The sequence below is a fragment of the Chionomys nivalis genome, chromosome 1 (assembly GCF_950005125.1).
Source record: "Chionomys nivalis chromosome 1, mChiNiv1.1, whole genome shotgun sequence".
NCBI lineage: Eukaryota > Metazoa > Chordata > Mammalia > Rodentia > Cricetidae > Chionomys > Chionomys nivalis.
Window position 1 is genome coordinate 182,089,218 of NC_080086.1, and position 19,690 is coordinate 182,108,907.

Here is a 19,690-nt window from a genome sequence, read left to right on the forward strand (position 1 = left end):
TCATGTCTTAATGAAGCCAGTGAGAACAAGAGAAGATTTATGTTCTGAGACGTTCATAGTGATTTTGAATTGATTTTGGTTGGGATAGGTACAGTTGCAGACCTTAGATGCCTTACCAGAGGATGAGTGCAGGCTTGCACCAATGTCCTCCCTCCGTCTTTCTTTCCTTGAAAATACATAGGCAGTAAATGATATCAAAAATTGGGTGCTTTAATCTTAACAAGGGTTATGATCATTAACCAGAAGATGCATATGAGAAATAATAACACTAAGAATTTCATAGAATTCTCACTTAAAAAACTGTTTATATGTGTGTGAACATGAAGGCACAAAGGTGGAGGTCGGAGGGAATCATGTGTAGGAGTCCGTTCTCACATAACCAGCTAAGGTTCCTGGTTTTGAGGGATGTTAAGGCTAAGGAAGTGTCAGATAAAAGAAACGGAGACAGAAAACACAGGATAGAATTGGCAGGTCTTTTGGTCATGCCAAAACAGTCAAACAGACCAGAGTTTATTTCTGAACTTGCTTTTATATAGATCAATGGCAGAAGGCAGAACAAAGAGCCATACCATCAGCCAACCATCTTCCTGCACTGTCTTTGGGAGAAAACGTAAGCAGGTTCATCACTCATGTGAATTCTGCTAGCAGCAGTTTTCTTTCTTCTACTTCTTAATAGATAATGTATTCTTTTCTCATGAGCAAAATCTTCCCCATGGGCTTAATCAGAACTTTCTCACAGCCCTGAAGGATACAGACAGAGCAGGCATGCTTGAACTCAAGTAAGTATTTTAAGTCAGAATTGACACCAATTGGAAACTGAGTCACCTGTGGGCTAATACACTTGTGAGAACTGGATCTCTTTCTTCTACGTGCTTTCTGGCAGTCTAACCCAAGTGGCTTGGTGTCAAGTTCCTTCACCAGTAATCTTATAATCCCTGAGTGTACATATTGTGTAATATCATTTTAATTATGTAAAGGTGTGTTACATCTGTTTATGCTACATTTGATTAACAATGTAAAGATATGATGTTTAGCCTGCCTAAGGTACCTGATTGGTATAATAAAAAGCTGAATGGTCAATAGCTAGGCAATAGAGGGATAGGCAAGACTGGCAGACAGAGAGAATAAGCAGTAAGAGGAATCTAGACTCTGAGAGAAAAGAGAACAAGGGAAAAGAGAGAGAGACACCTTGAATCATCCATCTAGGAAGTTTCCAGACAGACAGACACAGAAGAAGCAGGAAAAGTAGAAGATACAGAATGAAATAAAGACAAAAATCCTGAGGGAAAAAGTGGATGAAGAGAAACAGTTTAAATTAAGTTATAAGAGCTAGTGGGACAAACATAAGATAAGGCTGAGCATTCATAACTAATAAGAAGTCTGTCTCCATGTTATGATTTACAAGCTGGTTCGTGGCCCAAAGAAACCCTGCTACATCTACAAGTTTTCAATAAGTACATTAACATATATACCATTATACATTTAAAACTTACGTTTCATTTCCAAACACTTGCAATTATCTCACCTAGTTGTAACATTCTGTGCACAGATAAGCCCAGCTGAAAGGAAATGATAGAGACAACATAGCTAAGCTGCACAGTATTTTAGTTATAAAATTATATAAATAACTGTAGAAAAAGCTACAAGATTAATTTTATATAAAGAGTGCATTAACTATTTTTCTTGTTTCTGTGACAAGCTACTTGAAAAATAACTTAAGAAATTAGCATTAGCTGATAAATCAAGCGGACAGCGCATCCCAGGGAGGAAGGTTTTGTGGCAGGAACAATTTTACTAAGGTAACAAACAGGACAGCTGGTCACACTGTGTCCACTGTCAGGATCCAGAGTGTAGCATGTTAATGTTTGCCTAATTTCCTCCTTTTTTACTTTTTATTCATCTTGAGATCCCAGTTTATGGATACTCTTGCCCATGCTCATATTTGATCTTTCATTTTCAGAGAAACCTCAATGAATTCATTTCTACAAGTATGCTGATAGATGTGTCTACTAGGTGGTTCAAAATCCAATCTTATTGAGAATGAGAATTAACCATTGTAAAACCACTGTTTCTCAAATCGACACTAAAAACATCATTTGTGTGTATGTATGTATGTGTGTGTGTAAGTATGGTGTATACACACAAATGTGTACTGGTGTGCATTTTCTTGTGAATCCAAGAAGTCCAGAAAAGCACATTGGGCATCTACCTCTGTGATTTTTTTTTTTTGCTTGTTTTTTGAAACATATTCTTTCACTCAGCTAAGAGTTTGTGTTCATTTGTGTCCATCTACTAATTAGGAATCCAAAAAGCTCAACTGTTTTTCCTATTCCTTTGTTCTTCAGTACTGTGCTTCTAATTATATGATACTCAGTTTTAATGTGGTGCTGGGATCCAGTCCTCATACTTGTGTTAGTAATTGTTCTTAACATTGAGATGTAGCTCCACTCACCAAACACATCTCTCTTAAATATAACATTTCAACTCTCATCCCTCTAGACTCAACATAATCTAATAATACAAATATGCATTAATTCCAACATTAATAGTTCCTATAATTTTAATGGTTTCAATACTGTTTAAAAGTATAAAATCTCTTCAGAGATTTAAGGAAAACTTATAGCTTGGAATGCCATCAAAAACATGAGCTAAATATTCCCAATTTACAATGGTATAGAAAAGTAATCATTCATATGCCAAAAGGAGGGATGGGGGTCATAGGAAAGAAAGATCAGACCAAGGCAAGGTCAAAATCCAGAGCAAATAAGAAACCTTGCACAGTTCAGTCCAGTACCAAAGGTTCATAGTGTCATTATGGGATCCACAGGCTTTATCCCACACTTCTTTCTCCAACAGAAAATGTCTCCATCTTAGTCTTGATCCACTGTTTTTCTGAGTTTGAAGCTTTCCTTAGTGAATATATTATGGAGCTTTTATCTCCTGTATCTTGTGGTCTTCATTGAACACTAGGTAGTACCTTCAAGACTTCATGAAGTGACCTTTCAGAGCCTTATCAAGGAATCTGGCCTCAACACCTCTTTGGAACCTAGGTTGAGTCTCCATGACTATATAGTTAACTCTTGCATTACTTATAAAGTTAGCACCGTGTGCCTAATGATGCCAAGATCTGCTTCTGACTTAATAAACTCCTCCTTTGGTTTTCAACCCAGATGTGATAATCTATAACTTTGTGGCAGAATCTGTGTTGACCAATGTTTCTATCCTGCCCAGTTTCCACAATCATTAAGTCTCAAAGAAATCACACAGAGGTCTACATTAGTTATAAACTGATTGGTCTATTAGCTCAGGCTTCTTATTAACTTATAACTTATATTAGCCCATTATTCTTGTTTATGCTAGCCACATGACTTGGTACCTTATTTGGCGAGGCAGTCACATCTTGCTTCTTCTGTGCCTGGGTCAGGACTGCAGATGAGGACTTCCTTCTTCCCAGAATTCTCTTGTTCTCCTTGACCCACCTCTACTTCCTGTCTGGTTGTCCCACCTTTACATCCTACCTGGCTACTAGCCAATCAGTGTTTATTTAAAATATAACTAACAGAATACAGACCATTGTCCCACACCAAAGCTGCATGCATGCCCATTAGCATCCCCTTGTGGCCGTTTCTAAGCATCATTCTGTTCAGTTCCTCTTCTTCCAAATGACTTCGGTTTGACAAGCCAGGTCCTTAAATAGGTAAGCTCTTTCTCTTAAGGGACATTATTATCTTCTTGAAAATGATTGTTTTTATTTTCATTGTGCTCACAATGCTTTGTATATAATTTTCCTATAAAAGTTAATCATACTCGTAAATTTTTGTTTGCAAAACACACAGTTTGGATGTCTTCATGTTCTGTACTTTCATTACAAACTTTAGTAAATTCAGTATGCAACAACCTTTTGGCAACATGAGCACTTCAGTGTCTTCAGATACCCTTTGCCAAATGATGGAGTCTGTTACTTTTTAATATAGTTCTAGTAAAGTTATGATGATGAATACTAAACTTTACCACATTTCTTTTGCCAGAGTAAAGCAGTAATAGCCTCTAGTCCAATTTACCATAGAATCCTTGTTACTGAAAAACCAAGAGCTAGTCCTCAACTGTCTGAATTTTTCTCAGCGTTTTAATCTTTAAAAGTTCCTACTAAAGTTGCCAATAAGCTCTTCTGAAAGCATTTTAGAACTTCTCTAACCCACAGCCCAAAATTTGTCAATATCCTCCCCAAAATTAGTTTCAAAGTCTTATAAATAACATGGCAAGATTTATCACTGCAATGACCCCAATTCTGATGCCAGGTTTTTATGTTAGTTAGGTTTCTACTGATGTAGTAAAAATAATTGACAAAATAAGAAAGACCAGGGTTTATTTTGACTCACAGTTTGAGGGGAAAGCATTGTGGAAAGAACAGGCCTAGCATGATTAGACAGCTGGTCTCCACTTTCTACACCCAGAAAAAATGGAATGAAGAGGGATATATGTGGATGCTTAATTGACTGTCTTATTTCTCTATTCTTATTTAGGGGTATCAGACCCCAGTTTATGGTATTTTGACACTCGCATTCATGGTGGATCTTAATAGCTCGCTTAAATCTCCCTTATAAATACCTTCACAGATATAGTGAAAAACATGTTTCCTATGCATTTCCAAATTTAATCAAATTGATAATGAAGATTAAATTAATCATTACACCCAGACGGAACACATTGCAACATTTTTGTTAATTCTAGAACAAATATCCTAAAATATAGTACAAGATATTCCTATGCTGTCAGTGAACCAATTAAGTATTATGTCTGATGTTATTCTGTTTTTTTTTTTTTTTTTAATTTTGGATCATCTCATCTGACAAGTTTGCCTTTAATTGCATTATACCTAATGAAACACCTATATATAATATAATGGTCACTGACAGTTTAGGTACAGTACAGTCTATCATTGTTGCCCTTGGTTACCTGCCATACCTACATGGTAAGATCCTATGAATGAAGACACCTTACACTTTGTTTGCAGGGCATTAATAAATAAATCTCACTCAAAGATGAAAATTTTCTCACGGCTAGCTTTCGCAGTGCCAGAAAAATGCTTTCAGGATTCAGGGAAGAAAAGATATTAATTGTCTGATCCAGTGGTAAATCCTGCATGCTATAACACAAAAGGTCCAGACAAGTTACACCTAATGGTGCAATAGCAGCATATCTGTTATTGGGGAACTGACCATTTTCTCATTGAATCTGGGATCTACTCCACAATCGGGAATTTTATGCCTTGTGCCATAATGTTGATCAAAATCCATGACTTGGGGTCATAGGTCCTAACACAGAACCTGCCATTGTCATTTATCTAAATAGTTATGCTATCAAACTGCTTTCCAAATATTTATATTTTTTAAGCACAGAACTGGGTCTAAGATTGAGAAGATGCTCCAGGAATGTTCTTTGTTTGCAGTGACAGAAAAGCCAATGGAAAGATGCATAACTAGTGAAAATGTTGTAAACAAGAGTCTGAGTATTCAACCTAAATGAGACATCTACATGAGTCATACTCTTATTGAAGCTAAGAGAATATCATAAAAAAATAAGGTGAAAACAAAAAAGTAAGAATTGGCCAGGCGGTGATGGTGCACGCCTTTAATACAAGCACTCAGGATGCAGAGGCAGGCAGATCTCTGTGAGTTAGAGGCCAGCCTGGTCTACAAGAATTAGTTCCAGGACAGAGAAACCATGTCTTGAAAAACAAAAACAAGCAAAAGCAAAAACAAAACAAAACAAGCGTTAGAGGATAAGTGATAATGCTGTAAAATGAGGTTTTCTGAACACGACATGACTGTTGGCATCATGAGCTCCCAACAACTTTGATTATCAGTAAGAGTTACACGAAATCGAGCTTGCCAAAATCCAAACAACAACGCAGCTCGACCTCATACTGAAGACCTATTGGTAGTAGATTGTTGCTTGGAGAAAGACAATATTCTTTAGTAAACATATGCCCACTTCAATACTTCTCAGGCTCCAGTGTATAGATAAGCAACCATTCACATATAGGTAACAATAACTAGATTAACAACAACAACAACAAACAAGAAAGAGAAATAGAAAGTAAAAGATACAAAATAGGTAGAGGTCATGTATGGGAAGTATAGGAAATTTTGATAGGTTTTTTTTCATTATATATATGCATGCCATTGTCAAAAACAAAGATGATAAAAGGAATACGAAACATGTTCCATTCACCAAGGCACAGTTTTAAACAGCCTGTTAGCTTTTAGTGTATGTTAATGAAAGGCAAGAATAGCCCATGGCTCTGAGTAATATAGATCATTTGGAGATAAGATTATAGCATATAATTCCTAATGGATATTTTTGTTAGCTCTCTATACTCCTTTTGATTTAGATTTAAAATCTATTAAGCAATGCTAATGATCTTGCATACTTTTATCTCTTACGTCTCATATCCTGTCTTGAGTATTCTCTCCTTCTTCAACAGGCTTTTGTGACTTTCACCTCCTTAGTATTCAGGTCATTTTTTCCATTTGTACTACTGGCTTCTTTTTGGTTTCTAGATCTTGAGGAATTAAAACTAATTGTCTGTTAGAGTATGGAGAGGAAAAGGCTGAATCCTTACAGCATTAAGCACAGACTCTATGAGAGATAGTGCATTAGAGAAGCCCAGAGAAATCGTCTTTTAACATATGATCATCATATAAATTTTGCCAACTTGTGCTTTAATAACAATAACTTGGTTCCCAGCATCATTGATCTTCAATTCTTTCAGTTTCAGGTTACTGGAATCAAAATAATCTTAGATTTTAGGAATATATATATATATATATATATATTTGTATAGTTATATATATATAAATATATATGCAAACACACATGACACACACAGACATACACATACAGACAGACTGACAGAAACAGAAACACGCAAATATGTATGTATACATATATATGTATATACATAATTATATTACCTCAAAATTTTCAAGAATTTTTTTCTTTGTTCTTAGCCTCTATGAAAAAGAACTTAAAACAGGAATTAAAGTAATTTTAATTACAGTAGAAGTCCACAGCTGGAACTGTGAGAATGGAGAGGAATGCAGGTAAAACAGATAAGGGGAAAACTCACTGCTCCTCAACATTCTCCCACCACTTTCTCCTGGGCACTGTTTTATGCCTTCTGCAAGTCCTAGGGGCACACAAGTCTAAAGTCATCGTTTATGAGCTGAGAGAGATGAATCAGCAGTTGAGAGTGTCGTTTGCTCTTCCAGACAACCTGGGTCTGACTCTCAGAATTCATGTGGCCGCTCACATTTATAACTGCATTCTAGGGGACCCAGCTTCCTCTTCTGGTCTTTGCAGCTATAGCACATACACAGAACAGCAGCATGCATGCAGAAAAGTACCCTTACACCTAAAAATAAAGACATTACTTTGTAAAATCATCCCAGACAATCTAAATTGTTCCTTTTACATATGCAGGTAATTGTTTTTTAAGTCACTGCTTATTTTATTATGAGATCATGCTTTAAGTTTGCTTTTAACCTATTTTTTCTCAATAATTGATTAACTTTAAGAAGAATTAAAATGTTGTGTTGTATTTTATCTGTTTTGAATTGCCAAAACTCTTATTTTAACCTTTCTGTATTATTTTAAACTTTTAGAAATATTATAGTCTCTGGTGCTGTATTGAAGCAAGGACACTATAGATAGAAGCAAGCAGGGTTATCTTAAATGTATTTAAGGCATAAAAGTTGAGTAGGTAGGAACAAAATAAAAAAAATTATTAGCTTAACCTTGGAGAATTATCTGGACTCAATCTAATGAACATATACATACATACATACATACATACATACATACATACATACGAACATACATACTCATATTAGCAGTAGCACACATCAACTTTGGCCTTGATTTTAACTTGCTTCCAATAGCATTCAAGTTAAATCAACATAGATTTGAACACTTGGTATCCATTAATAATATGTCATAGAATATCATAATTATTTTTGACCATTTAAAAATTTACAAAAATTTGAATATTTCATAGGTATTTCTTGGATAATTTCTAATTTCATGAAAACATTATGGTGCTTTAAAGGGTAACTATAAATCTGTATATCAAAGCTTATAAGAAAGCTAGTTCCAGGACAGGAACCAAAAGCTACGGAGAAACCCTGTCTCGAAAAATCAAAAAAAAAAAAAAAAAAAAAAAAAAGAAAGAAAGAAAGAGTCTATTTGATCCTTTTGTAATTTTAGAAAATTAGTAGTATTTTAAACTATATATAATACTTCTATGTTTCCTTTCCTTTTATAGTTCAAGTATACTCTTATATCTCTTATATCATTTTATAAAATTTATTTCCACAAATATTTGTCCTGTGTTTGTATTTTTGTGCTCAATGGGATTATCAAGAGCTTTCTTTGTATATTGCTTAGTTTCTAGCTACTCATGACTTATCTCTTGCTAAGCTACCTGTAAACAATGCAAATACTGCTGTGAATAATGCCATTTAAATGAAAATTTCCTCATTCAAATTTAAGCATTTGAAGTTACACAAAATGTATAACTTTCAGAAAGAACATCACTAGAACTTTCTCAATTTTGGTCCCTGTGTTAGTTTGGTTAAAGTTTCCCAAACTTTCACTTCCACAGTCTCTGTATGTGATGAGACTGAACTACAGGACAATTCATCTCGGAGTGTAAACTACTTTGGGCCACACAGATCTCTGAGATTACTGGCTCGAATGAAAGTACAAAATAAAGGAGGAGAATGGAAGATATAAACTACCCAAGTATGGCCATTTAAGTGATGGAGAGGAGTCTGTTTACAGACTCACTGAGATATATTTGGAGATGTGTTGGAGAAATACAGTTTGGCTGAGGGGGTTGAAGAAGCAGCAGCAGAGCAAAGGAATTATTTATGTGATCCCGGAAAGTGAGGATTGTTCATCACCAGAGCCCTACAATATGGGGCAAGTAACTTAGAATCTCTGATGTAATCACACGGAGGCTTTTTAGTGTCTAATTCAAAGAAACAATCTCCAGCTTTGCAAATATCAGCAGTAGTAATTGAAGCTATCATAGTAGTCACCATTTCTTCATGAGCAAGGCTTTTTCTATGTTTGAAGGGCTCAGAGAGTAGTAGAGCTAACTTTGTACTTGTCAGCACCATAGTTTTAGGAATAAGATGGTTACAGTATTGATAAAGGCTATTTCTATAAAACTCATCGCAGGACACAGTTGAGAAAAATTCTTACATTATTTAATGTCATCCCTCAAATTTTCTTATTTTAATAGACGCAGTGCAAGCTCATATTTTTGACTACTCCTTGGTAATGCTGCCCATACACCCACAAATTTGCCTTTCACTATTTCAAAGAACAGATTTTAAATTGTAGAGGAAAGGGTTGGAATCCTGGGGGTTTAGTAGGATATTTAATTATTTATTTTTATTTTTTAGCATGGGCTATGGGTTTGATCTCAAACTGTTAAAAAAATAATCAATTAAAAATAAATACATAAGTAGACCAGGGACCAAAAGGACAGTCCTGTTATTCTGACACTTGAGAGAAAGATAGGGTAGGGTTGACCTGGATAGTAAACTGAGGTCAGTCATCCTCCTCTAATCCACCCACAATAAAGAAATGAAAATAAAAGTCACAGAAGTTACATGTTCAAGATGATAGCATACCAGGGACTTTTACCAGGATGCAGGGAAAGTTATACAAATACAAGATGATGACTTGAAGATTTTCTGATATAAGAAGGAGAGTGGTGAGAGAATCAACCAAATTAACTGTGATATATTTGTAATGGAGAAAATATGTCAAAATACAAAACAAAGAAAATGGAGTGAAAAAGTCACAATGGAAATAATATGGAAGAAATGTTTATTTAGTGTTTATTTCTATGGCAGTAGTAAAGATGCATTTTTTATCAGAAGGAAATAGAACATATTTCTATCAATTGCTTGATGCTTTATATAATAATTTTACCATCTTTAAGATAAAATTTCTTTTAAGAAAGTAGAAAATATATTCTGTATTCCTTATAGTTGGCAGATTGAATTTTACTGTTTTTAACTTTTAAAAAAATTATTTACCTTCTGAACCATCTGTTACTGTACTAGTGACATAAACAAAAAAACCATGATGAGGTAACAGGGTTCTTCTGTTGTTTTATATTACATTTCAGTACTGTAAAGATGTCTTATTTCAAAGGAAAAAATAAGAGGATTTTTAACCTTGGAAAGCAGTGATGAAACAGAATCCCTGAGAACAAGAAAGGAAGTAAGCACATTCTTCAGAAAAAGATATGTATCAAGAGTAAGAAAAGCCCCTGAATTGTAGAGTCCCATTGAGTTTACGGAGACCTAGAAGGCAAGCAGAATATTAGAGAGAATGAATCTGTGCTGAGAACTCTGAATGAGTCTTTTTCTGCATTCTGGATTGAGTACACTAGTGATACCTTATATTAGGTCAAGGCAAACACTTCCGCCAACAGCAATACAAAACCATTGCAGCTTCTTAGGTCTGAGTGTATTTTGAATAGAAAAAACTTACTAATGCTTTTCAAATCATGCCAAGTACCTGATAGCTCTTTGCTTTAGTAGTGGGGCCAAATTTCACCTAATCCAGAGGCTATATTTGTTCCTTGATATTTTAAAAGTAGCAAAAGTTAAAACTACCCATTGACCCAGGAATCCACAACAATGACCCCAGCTAAGATCCTAAGCAACAATGGAGAGGGTGCCTGAACTGGCCTTCCCCTGTAATCAGATTGATGACTACCTTAATTTTCATCATAGAACCTTCATCCAGCAACTAATGGAAGCAGATGCCAAGACCACACAGCTAATTACTGGACTGAACTTCTGGAAACCAGTGAAAGAGAGGGAGTAGCAATAATATAAGAAAGGGGTCAATATGACAATGGTGATATCTACAGAGACAGATAACCTGGGCTATCACCATTGATATTCTGTAGATATCCCCCACTACCAGTCTGGAGTCAGTGAACTCCCATAACCTGAGCTAGTGGGAGCTCACTGACTCCAGACTTGTAGTGTGAGAACCTGCATAGGACCAAACTAGGCCCTCTGAATATGGGTGGTGGTTGTGTGGCTGGGGCAGTCTCTAGAGCCACATATGGGTGGTGGTTGTGTGGTTGGGGCAGTCTCTAGAGCCACATATGGGTGGTGGTTGTGTGGCTGGGGCAGTCTCTAGAGCCACTGGCGGTGTGACTAGGATTTATCTCTAGTTCTTGATCTGGCTTTTTGGACCTCATTCTTTTTGGAGTTATACCTTGCTCAACCTAAATATAGGTGTGGGCTGGGGCTTGGTCCTGTCTACAGTATTGTGTCAGACTTTGTTGACTTTGCATGGAAAGCCTTTCCTTATCTGAGGAGTGGATGGGGGGCTGGGGTGGGAGAAGGTGGGGGAGCAGGAGGAGGGTGTATGAGTAGGAATTGGGATAGGTATATAAAATGAGGAAAATCACTTTTAAAATTATTTAGTTAATGAATGAAAAATACACATTGAAGAATCAAACTCTATTCCAGTAACCTAACAGAATCATATAAAATACAGGAAATACTGAGAGGACATCACTATCCCCCAAGCCCTGTAAGCTGTCCAATATCTAATATGCTAAGAAATATAAAAATAACTAATTAGCAGGTAAATCAGAAAGTGGCTGTAGAGCTTAAATAGTAGACACTAAAAAATTAGATACGACAATTATAAAGCAGTTAAAATTCTATCTGTGTTAAAGAAGATGGAAACAGAACACGAGAAGGTAAGCAAATAGCTAGACAAGAAAACGGAAAACCCAACTTGAATGAAAAGCAATGTTAATAGTCATTTGTTGAACACAAATAAAACATTTTAAGCCAGAAATAAATGAAACTCTTCTATCAGCTTGCTCTCTTACAGAACTCAGAATTATCAGCTCAGGGGTGGTCCCGCCTACAATGAGCTGGACCCACCCCATCAATCAGTAAATAAGAAAATTTTCTACAGGTTTGGAAACGTCAGATCTTAACAGATGCATTTTCTTAACTGGAGTTTCTTCCTCTCAGCTTCTGTCAAGTCGACTTACATACACCACAAACACCAAAGCAAGAAACATGAAGAAAAAACAAACAAACAAACTATTACCACTGATGAAGAAAATCTTAAAAGTAAGTAAAAGCATTGACCAGAAGAATGATGTATGACCAGAAGAACACGGATGGTAAACTATTTGTCTGGGAAATCAGATAAGTTATAAAATGTGAAACATCTTTGTTGTTTGGAGTAAAAACAATTAACTTAAAAATACAGAAGAATGAATAAAAAATGTGGTAATTTATATAATATAAACTATTACTCAGCCTTTATAGAAATGAAATCATAAAGTTCACGGATAAATGGATGGACATAGACATAAGATCATCCTGTTTGGTATCCAATTCCAGAAAGAAAAATATGATGTGTAATCTCCTGTGAGTAGATCAACCTCAACAGTGGAAATTCCATGAGAGTCAAAGATCTCTCTGGCATGAATCTTGAGAATAAATATTAGTTGTGAAGTCAATGCTAACAAAGCTGAAATCCATAGACCCACAGAAGTTCAACACAGAGTAGGTGAGTAGGAAAAGGGGGCAGATATATCACCCTAGGAAAAGGAAATGAAGTAGGTAGTTTGGGATAGTTGGAGCAGGGACAAAATGAAAAGATCAAGTGGAGAAGAGGCAAGAAAGGGAATACAGAGAGAGACAGCTAAAACTACAGGGCATTTGAGGGGTAGTGTGGAAACATAATACAGTAGAAACTTTCTAAAATATATCCAAATATTAAGTGTACCTAAATGAAATTGCCAAATAATGGGGGAGACAGAGATCCAGTTGGGACTTTGTCACCAAATGAAGTTTACAGTACATAGACTGGGTTATAACTAATTGATTTTTGGCCAAAAGGGTCCAAAAAATGCCTAAAGAACCGAAGCTGTTGACAAGACTAAATTGCTTTCCACAAATGTCAACAAGCTGCCCTTGCTAGCCAGGCGGTAGTGGCGCACGCCTTTAATCCCAGCACTTGGGAGGCAGAGGCAGGCGGATCTCTGTGAGTTCGAGACCAGCCTAGTCTACAAGAGCTAGTTCCAGGACAGGCTCCAAAACCACAGAGAAACCCTGTCTCGAAAAACCAAAAAAAAAAAAAAAGCTGCCCTTGCTAAAGATAACATCTACATAACTCATTGAATGTGCGAAAATCAAGCTGGCGCCTATATAGAGCTTCCATTTCTACATTCTAGAGTCTTTGGTATAGGGTGTACTCTTCAGGCTACCAAAAGAGAAACAGGAACACCAAACCTGTCACAAAACCTTTCGCTCTTCAATGGTGTTTTGTCTGCAAGATTTACTAGTACAAAGTTTGTGGGAGTAATTATCCCCAGACTGGAACTCATAGTTGACACTAATATTGCCTGGGTGACCAATAACATGAGACTAGATAGCCTACGAACTCAAGGTAAAACCAAATGTATTATTCTAAGAAACAAAACAGAACAAAATAAACACCAAACACACAATCAAAAATGTAGCAATAAAATGATTCCTATTGGCACTCTGCTATACTCATAGATCTGTGCTTTGTAATTAGCATTCTTATATGCTGTAGGAAAACAAATAATTCAAATAACTGTCAATATCTAGCAAAACTGAATATGTGCACTCTCTATCACTTAGGAATTACACTCTAGGTAAGAATAAAAAAGAAATTCCGAAATAAAAATGTAAAAACTGCTAAAGTGATGTAATCATCATAGAAACATCACCACAAACCACCAGTGAGAGGAAGGAATCATGATAGAAGCATTACCACAAACCACCAGTGAGAACATGAGTAATGTGCAGTTTCACATAATAACGTGGCAAATAGTAGAGAGTAGCAGGGTCAGCCTCATTAGGTATAGTAATTGAGTCTAATACCACAGAAATAATGGTGATTGAAGGAAAGAAGCCAAATGCAAGACTGTATCTTATGATACCATTTGGTGAAGTCTAAAGGTGAAAGTCTATATGCAGTTACAAGTGGGGACAGTACTATTCTTTTCTGTGTAGTGAGAGGAGTTGTCTCTCGAATGACAAAATAATGTTTCTTTTTTCTAAAGAGTTTTAACTTTCTTTTTATTTATTCTTTGTGTCTTTCACATCTCTATTCCATTTATTTCCCCATCCTTTCATATCCACCTTCTACCCTTGCAACCCCCCCAATAAAATAAAATAACATAAAATAAATTTAAGGGAAAATAAAAAGAAAAGGGAAAACCAGTCCCATCATGGAAGCTGTAGTGTGGCACAGTGAATCACGCCATAATTCCTTTGTTCATATATCTATACTTTCAAGTTTTCTTTGCAGAGTAGTTGGTCTGGTTTGAGACCTCTGGTTTCTGCTACACTAATGATGCTGGGCTCTCACTGGGACTCCTTTTGGCTATCCTGTTGTTGCCCTGTCATGGAGATCCCGCAGCTTTAAATCACAGGACTGGTCCCTTCACAGGCTCCAGCAGATCACAGATGCAGCAGATGTTGTGGTGAGCCAACTCATAACCCTGTTTCTGGGCCTGAGTGGTTACAGAGTTGATCAGTCTGCCAGCTCTCCTCTGTCCTAATCGTGTGGGTGAGCTCTCCAGCACTGCCCTGGCTAGTTCACCCCTTTCAGCGTGGGCAAGGGGTGGGGCCAGTTCTTCTGCTGTCCCATCCTCAGGATGACAGACCTGTAGCATCAGCTCTATTCTGTTGCCCGGTAATCCTGATTCTTTTTTTTTATTATTTTTTATTCTTTTTTAATTAAAATTTCCACCTGTCCCCGTTTCCCATTTCCCTCCCCCTCCTCCCAAATATTGCCCCTCCCCCCACTCCCCTTTCCCTATCCCCACTCCTCTTCTCCTCCCCCCACTCCATTCCCCCTCCCTCTCGATACTGAAGAGCAGTACAAATTCCCTGCCCTGCGGGAAGACCAAGGTCCTCCCACTACTATCTAGGTCCAGGAAGGTGATCTCCAAACAGGCTAAGCTCCCACATAGCCAGTTCATGTATTAGGATTGAAACCTAGTGCCATTGTCCTTGGCTTCTCATCATCCTTCATTGTCCGCCGTGTTCAGAGAGTCCAGTTTCAACCCATGCTTCTTCAGTCCCAGTCCAGCTGGCCTTGGTGGGCTCCCAATAGATCAGTTCCAATGTCACTGTGGGTGGGTGCACCCCTCGTGGTCCTGACAATGCATGAGACAATTGCAGTGTGTGCTGCAGAGGGAACATCCATGTCATTCTCCTCTTGAATCTTTCATGTCTATGAGTAAAATATATTGTGTGATACATATAGGTGGAAAAACTCTTTAGATTTGTTACAGTGCATTTGGACCTCAGAGACACTATCTAGAGGTTAATTAATTGGGGTGCGGTCAGTTTCTTCCAACTCCTTGGCATCTTAGCTTTTATTGTCTTCTGATGTCATTAAGCTCATTCTCAAAACCTTTCTTTGATTTAGTGTCCCAATACTTACAAGTGAATATTGAAGGAGAGGAGCCATTTTAAAGCTCTCAATTATTGTTAGCACCTTTATTTCTTTAGGACTAAATTTCTTTCTTTGTCAAATGTGATCTTCCAGGTAGTGCATTGAAAGTAGTCCCACCATGAATCAGTCAAGATGTCAACAATATATTTGCATATTATGTATGTATTAAGACATCCAGTAATTTAACTCTCTAACTCTCAGTTTTCTTTTCAGTTGTATTTGAACTATCCAATGTTATTGGGATATATTATACTTCTTAATTAAAAATTTCAAAAACTCATTTAAACAATTTAAATATCATTCTGTGACCTGTATCTGAAGACTCCACTGTGCTGTGGGTCAGGCTGGGTTTACTGCAATATACACATTTCAGTACCATCCTTTATTACTTTCTGAAGTGCTCCTAGAAATTGATTGATTTTGAGCCTCCAATAAATTTAATAAATAAAATATATTGAGAGAAATATTGCTGTGGTAAGGAAATTTCCTATCTATATACCGATTAACTTGAATTATGGAGTAATGGATTTTAGTTGAGTTCAAAGGCAAATCAATGTCATGCAGAATGGGGTAATAAAATTGTGCCCCATAAAGCTCTTCTTGAATCTCAGCCAAATCATGGAATACTTGGCAGGATTCCTGGAGTTTTCTTGTAGAATATAACTTTAGAATTTCTTAAAATGCTCATAAACACATTTAATGTGCACATTGCCAATAAACTAGAAAGCTGTTGATAATGTTTCATTATTCTGATATTCACAAGTCAGTAGGTCGCCCCAATAATTCAAAGTGGTAATGTGGCTTAAATCAGAAACAAGCTGAATTTCCTAGAAAACTAAAATATTCACATGAAGAGAAGATGCTTATCACTTATACTGTCTTATGAGTGTAGAGTCAGAAGTGTCTGAGTCTGTGGTACATAGAAAATGAAAATAAGAAATAGAACTATCATTTGAAGACTAGAAAATGGCTGGTTACATTTTAAAGAGAGAAAGGCAAAATCTGCGATTAGTTTGGTGTAAAACATGTAAGTGATATGGTACAGGGATCATCCAAATCAAAGTGAGTAGCCTGAAGCTGAAATAATGCAATTGTAGACAATATATATATATATATATGTGTGTGTGTGTGTGTGTGTGTGTGTGTGTGTGTGTGTGTGTGTATACATATATATATATATTGAGGAGTTAATCTGTAGAAGATTAATGTGAAATAATTCTAGAGCTTGTGAGATCAATGTTTAACACTTGGTTACTAATTTTAAACATGGGAGAATGAAGAATATTCATGGATGGAATACTCTCAAATAGGACATAAATGAGAAGCATTAAATAAGTATTTAAATAATTTAATGCATGACAAAACAAAAGAAACAATTCTGTAGATTTGTCTGATTCTTCTCTACATCTGTTTGGTAAAAGATTGTAAGTTAACAGTAATATGTATTGTTAATGTTCTGTTCTGCTTAATGAGCTATTTATCTTTCCCATAACTTAATTTATGGGAAAAGTTGTCACTCAAGATATATGTTCCCTGTCCTCATGAAAGGAAGCAGACAATTTTTCTGAGAAAGGGCCACAAATACACATATTATGATTGTTCTAATTTTCATATGTACGCATCAGGCATCATACTTTTTACCCTTTTAGTATTTAACATATTATACACTACATTATCGTTTCACTATTACATTTACAAGTATCATTACAACTTCCCAGGAACGTAGTATATGCCATTGCTCGATATAAATGTTTTCAAGTTCTTTTACTGAAACATATTTAATTCAGTTCTCAGTATCTATCAGTTTCTCATGAAGAATACACTAACTAGGGTGTAGTTTGATAATGGTAGATGGGTAAGTAGACCTTGTACTTCAGAATTGACTAATGAAATAACACAAACTACTCTAAGATGGTTTAGAATAAATATTGTCACAGTATATTTAACAACTGAAGAATATGGCTCCATGTAGATAAATAACTAGAAAAAAGCATTCTTTAATGTGTAGGCACACTAATAAATACAGATTTCAGTCTTTTCCATTGTAAAGGAAAAGAGGTGGCAGCTATGATCCTGGTATCAACAAGGGCACATGATACATATATCATTCTTCACTAAGAGAAACAAATCTCAAGATGGAAGGTACCATAAAAGATAAGTTCAAAAGGTGATGATCATATGTGAGAAATATTTCACTGCTCCAATATTAACAACTAGAGCTCTGAACCACACACCCAAGTTTAGACATTATACCTCTAAAGAACACATTTCCTAAAAGTGATAACATTCAATCAATATACAATTATAAAAACCTGGAATTTAATCAAATTCTTGATAAAAACTTCTGTAAAAAAATAGATCCTGTCTGCTTATACAAATATATATGATATATATCAATATCATATATTATTAAACTGAAATAGAAAACAGTTATTTCTGAAATTTACTATTTGTGTGTTTGTATATATGTTTCCTTAAAAAGCAGCATTAAATTACTAATACATATGTATTTAGTTTTTTTCAAAAACCTATATTCAAAGTTCTATTTTTACATTCACTTATTGCTCTAGTTTATTACTTGTATCATAAATAGTTTGTTTTATCTTCTGAGTTATGTTATATTGTAATAATTTTTCAAGAAAACTTATTTGTTATGGAAATCCTATATGATCCCAAGACATTCTCTTAGTAAATTTTATCATAAACTTTCTCAAAAGAACTCATAGGAGAGCACATATACTTAAGTCAAATGATAATGAAAGAATTTATAGCTACAAAGGGATTTGATGCTGCTATAAATTCTAATGCACTTTGAGAATACCAATCTAATGTACCTATATCTAAATTTAACAAAACTCAATAAACATGCACAAAATGTCAAGAGGCATCAAAATTTCCTCAGGTTAAGGAAGCTCTGACATAACTAATTTCAGCTAAAAGAAGAAGAAATTTCAATAGTACCAGAATGAAAATGTTTTGGTTTGATGGGATCATGGAATGACGTGGAGAGGGACATATTGATTTGATACTATTATGGGAAGCTCACAGTAAGTATGAGCTTAACACATACATGCATCATTTTGGGAGTTAATAAAACAGATATTCAAGTATAAATCTTGGTTAAATTTATTGAACCATTTATTTTTAAGTACATAGTTGGAAGTGGAACATTTTGGTGTTAATACTTTCTGATAAAGCCATTTCATTTTTCTTCTGTTTTATCCCTTTTCTGAGACATTAAAAGACAAAAATCTTTTTTTTTTAACCCTTGTGGTGGTGCCACATACTATTCCTCAAATCATTAGTATTTTCTATGAATCTGGGTTGAAATAAACTGAGTATGCATTCCTAAGACTTTTAAAAATAGACTTTTATAACTTTTGTTCAGTTAATAAGTGGTAGTTGGTAAGAGTCTGAACTCTGAAATCAGATTGTTTGTATTCAACTTCCTACTGCAAAGATAATCAACATGTAAACGATTTATGCCTTTATTTTCTCAGATTCAAGGTGAGAATTATTTGATGTAAAACTGGAGAAAAATTAAATAAATTAGTGTATATTAGATATTCAAAGCTCAATCTGACACATGAACTATTTTGAAAGTATTTTCTAACAAGAGTAAGGTACCTGACACTTTACTTGCCTGTGTATGTTTTTTTCTTTATTTACTTATTTAGACCTCATATTGGATGAATGATGACTACTAAAGAAGAATCAAATGAGGTATGGAAATAGAAATAAATTGCCCTCATATCACACATCTTTACTTATAGACATGGAAATTCAGAATGTTCATGTTTGATTACTATTACAGAAAATTTTACATATATGCCGTGGGAATACTGTGCCAAAAAAGAATGTAAATCTACCTGTAAATAATTTTAAAGACAAAAATAATAAAGAAAACCAATAGGCTAACTAGTCAGTTTATTACCATGAACATATTAGTACATTTTCTTACAGACTTGGCATAAACAAGACAGATAGACAGTTCACACTATATTGTGGTTTGTTTGGGTTTTACGTTAGTAAAGCAAATGAATCAACCAAAACAATTTCATCCACATGAGCACAGGTTCGTTTATTGAGATGACTAGAAATTTAACTCATAAGGAAAATTAAG